Genomic DNA, 4,687 nt, shown 5'->3' with positions numbered 1-4,687 from the left:
GCAACAGCCTGAGAGGGACTGCCCCCCTCCAGGAAAGCCCCTGCTGGGGTCTGGGGGTTTTGGAGGGGCTTTAATGCCCCCAGCTCATTGTGCTACCCACACCCCCTGCTCTCTGCTGGAGCAGGGTGCAGGGCATAGACAAGCAACAGCCCAAGAGGGACTGCCTCCCCTCCAGCAAACCCTAACTGGGGGCTGGGGTCTAGGAGGGGCTTTAACCCCCGCTTCCCCAGATCAGTATGCTGGTGCCAAGCCCTGCAGGATCAGACTGAGATGTGAGAGGTGTTGGCAAAGACTTGACACAATCATCATATATATGTGCTGGAGATGGAGCTAAGGGAAGAGGTGTGACCAAAGAAAGCAGAGACCTAGATTTGCAAATGGCAGGAGACCAGCAGACTCCACCCCTTCCCACCTCTGCTAGAGGCAAAACCAAGAAGTTGACAAGGGCAGGGGTAGTAATTCCCGTCAGCTCCCCCAGGCCATAGGGGAAGGGGAAGAGGCTGGGGAACCAGGCTAGTTCCCTGCCACCTATGAGCACAGGTCCAGGCCCTGCATGACCAGACTGAGAGATGGGAGGTGCTGGCAAAGGCCTGGCACAATCATCACATGTATCTGCTGGAGACAGAGGAACAAGAGAGGGTGCAGACAGCTAGAGCTAGTGTGACCAAAGAAAGCAGAGAACTACATGTACATTATAAAACACAACCTGTAAAAGGTGGGAGACTGGAATACCTACCCAAGGACTTTCTGAATACCTGACAGTAAGGAGACACACTGCCCTTAGGATAAGGTAAGACTTATGCAAGTCTTTCTCTTGTCTTTTCACTATTACATTTCATTTCAAGTTAGACTACACTGTGTGTGCTCTCACTGTGTTTTACTGGGATGTATCTTAGCTTAGGCGAAGGTTTTGGTTGTTCTGCCATGTGTTTGAGGTTGCCAAGTGCTGTGTTCAATACATGTTCGCTTCAGATAAAGGACTATTCTTATTCAAGCTTTTATGAATTCAAAGCCACTAGCTTTTCCCACCCCCTGACCCCCTCAGTCTGGCAGTGGCTGCCCCCCACCTCAAGTGGAGAGCGGGGTGGGGGGAGGAGGAAGGGGGATGGGACAGCAGAAGCCTGGCAGGCACTGCCCCAGCTGGGACCTCCACCCTCCAGGAGGCTAGCCCTGGGCTGGTGCCTGGCTAAACCCTCTCCTCTGGAGTAGGGAGGAGGGGAAAGCTTTGGAGGGCTTCTCTCTTCCCTTCCCTTTGGCAATGGCTGGCAGGTGTGCTCTAGCACCTCCCAGCTTCTGGCTTGAGCCACTGCAGGCATGTGGCTTCATTTCCTGAGTCAAAAGTGAATGTCTGTTCATTTGCTTATTAGTTCAATCTGCTCAGCTTAGACTAACCTGCAAAGACTGAATTGATTCAGTCTCCAGCTTTTTGACTGTCTCTACTTAGCCTAAGAGTTCACTGGCATGTTAGTGGTGCTTCTACTGGGAGTTGTGTGTGTGCTGGGAACTCCATAAGCTCACAGGCTAGTTGGCACAGGGTCTGACCAGAGCCCTTGCTCACATGCAGCTCCAGATCCCAGGGGGTGAGCACTACTGCTGTTGGCCCCCCACCCCAACCCTCACCCACCCAATTCAACAACAGCAGGGAAAAAGAAAGGAGTGGCAGCTGCACTCAAACCCTTGGCTCTGGAGCTATGTGAAAATAGGGGTAGTGCAACTGGACTGCCGCACCCCCTCTGGATCTGCCCTCAATCCCAAAGTAGGAGAAGGGGCTGCTGGCCCATACTTGGTCCTGAAGGCTTGGTCCTGAAGGCTGTTGTTGGGACCCCAAGCTGGCTTCTTTCTCTCTTTCAATTTTTGGAGATTCCTCCCTCCATGTAGTACCCCTGCTGTGGAGTTCTAAGAGAAAAAAGTGAGGTGCAGAAGCCAAGTTAGCTCAGCCTCACTTTCCAACTACCAATTATAGGTGCAGGGCCTGTTTTGCTCTCATAGGGTGCCCCATGGAGGAAACTCAGAGAGAATAGTGGAGATAAAATTTGCTTTGGTAGACAGGAAGAAGTGATGACCAGTAAGAAGCACAGGCCGTATCTCCCACCCCTGCTCCAACTACAGCTGCTCTGACAGCTTCTGAGTATTTACAGCACAGTGGGTACGTCTACACGTGATGCTACATCGCTGTAGCAATGTGCTATGCAACATAGCATCAATAGGCAAAAACCATGATGCCACAGCTACATCTCTGTAGCAACACGCTCCCTCGTTATAGTGCACTTCTACAGTGACATAGCAGCTAAAAATAACCATGTGTGGCCAGCACAATGCAGTATGGGATGTTACTGTGCCATCATTTAGTATTTCCAAAAGGAAGTGCTAAAGAATGGTGCAGTAACAACAACACTGTATAGCCACATGTAAATGTGCCTTGTGTCTGCTGCTACTATGGATAGTCTAGCAGTGGAGCTAAGCTCTTTAGAGTGCTCAGGACAAACTATCAACATTGCCCTGAGGCAATGAGAGAAGGGAAGGGGTAGTTTGTAAAAGTTCATAGTTCATAACTTAGCTAATCTAAGTGGAATTCCAGAAAAAGAAAAAAAAAAAGGTACTTCTATGGTCCCAAAGGGACTCCTTTTGTAGCATCTCACAGGCCTGCTACAAATGGTGGAGATACAAGAGCTTCCTAGAGAGAAGGTACAGAGAATCCTGTGGGATGGAAAATAATATTCAACTCATACCTCTTCCCCCATGTCGCCTCTGTACGATACTTATCTTTTTTTACGTCATAAATTTTTCATCATAAATTTTTCACAACCACTGCAGTTGTGGTTCATTGGTAGAACACTTACCTGACATGTGGGAGACCCAGGTTTAATTCCCATATATGCAGGTAACTACAGGAATTAAAGCACTGCATATCCTGGCTTTGGATGCTGTCTTGGTGGCCTAAAGAGGGAGTGAAAGGTCTAGGCATATTCCTGCCTATGCATCTGCAGCACAGGTCCTGGTGACCTCTTATGCATACGCCAGAAACCAAAAGGATCAACGGTTGCCTACTACTGTTCAGAAATAGGGTTCTATCTTGATATACATTCATACAGTAGGCACATCTACACATGCACTTTAATGTGCATTAGCTTATTTTAATGCATATTAAAGCATCATGTAAAAAACTGTGCTTTCTACTTAATGCATATGAAAATAGGCTAATGTGAATTAAGTGTCACTTAAAAAGCATTCGCTTTAGTTAATATGCACTAAGCCAAGCTAATGTGCATTTTCCTAGTACCTCACAACGGAGGGCATTTTTACATATGCAAGCACCTCAGCTCCTGGCACTTTGAAAAGCACCTGGCACTGTGATGCTTGCAGTTGAGAAAATGGCAGCAGTTTGCTTTTGAACTAAAACACGTCAGAATTGTTTTAGTTCAAAAGTGCACCACTGCCATTTTCTGTGCGCTGACATGCATTTTGCTGCTTATACAACTAAGTACAGCGCAGTTTGTTTCAGCTCACATGCAGAACAGACTCGATTAAACGAATCTGCTTTTAAGTGGCAGATCTCCAGCATGTCACAGGACAGAAAAGTATGTGTATAAATGCCTGGAGGTACTAAATTAACTAAAGCACATTAATGCACGTGTAGGATCTAGCATGGAGGAGTCCCTCCTCCTGACTGAAGCCACTAGCTAGGTCTCTGCAACATATATTACATAATGTCAATGCCAACAAGACAGATAACATAGCTCCTGAAGCACCATATGAAGCACCATATGAGCTGCACAGGACACTCTAGAGTTACACTTTGAGTTCACAGTGATTGCCCAAACCTCTTCAGAGCCTCCCAGTAGGAAGCAGCAGTTTTAAAAATATGGTACCCAACATAGAAATATTTATTCAAATAATATTATTGCTGAGACATACACCAACAACATTTATGGAAAATATTTAGAAACAATTTTCCTTCTGGTTAATATAGTTTCTGTATTTCCATGTTGTTAAATTCCACCTGTGTTCTCTTTTATTGAAGGCATTTCTCCTGTTACTGTTTATTCTCTACCTAAAATCATAATTTAACAGAATGTACTTTTCACTAGAAACTGAAAGAAGTATGGACAGGAAGAAATGGTTGTGCTAATGATGGAAAGTTTGGCTAATATATCACAACTACAGAAATCAGAAAATGGTAAACAACAAAAGTTGATGTCATAGGATCTTGTATCTACTATGCAGCTGATCAACTGCTTAGATCATATCTCCAAAGTAAGTTCATTACCAGCAGAGTAACTACCATGCTGCAAGCCGTGATACACAGCATCACAGTCAGCTAACATATTTTGCTCTTAATCGCACACAACTGAAACAAGAGTCCAGCACCACGTGAATCAGTCCAGTCATCAGTAGAGGAGATTTAATTTCCCAGCCTGGCTCTCTTGTCTGCCATATATCAGGTTACCTCTCCCCCCTTCGGATCATCATCTCTATTGATTTGTGCTGCCATTACTCGGGCAATAATGACTGAGGTGCAAAGTATTTCCTAAAGCTAAGTGACTGGCTGGGAGTAGCTGCTGTCCTAAGAGTCAGATAAAAGACAAATTCCAGCCAGTATTAAACCCTCAGGGAATGCCCTAACCTGTGGTGGTGACTGCTATCAAAAACTGAAAATGGGAGAAGAAAACCCATCCCATATGGATTT

This window comes from Gavialis gangeticus, unplaced genomic scaffold (genome assembly GCF_001723915.1).
Source record: "Gavialis gangeticus isolate Ggan-Ray unplaced genomic scaffold, GavGan_comp1, whole genome shotgun sequence".
In the NCBI taxonomy this organism is placed as follows: Eukaryota; Metazoa; Chordata; order Crocodylia; family Gavialidae; genus Gavialis; species Gavialis gangeticus.
This window is presented reverse-complemented; position numbering follows the sequence as displayed.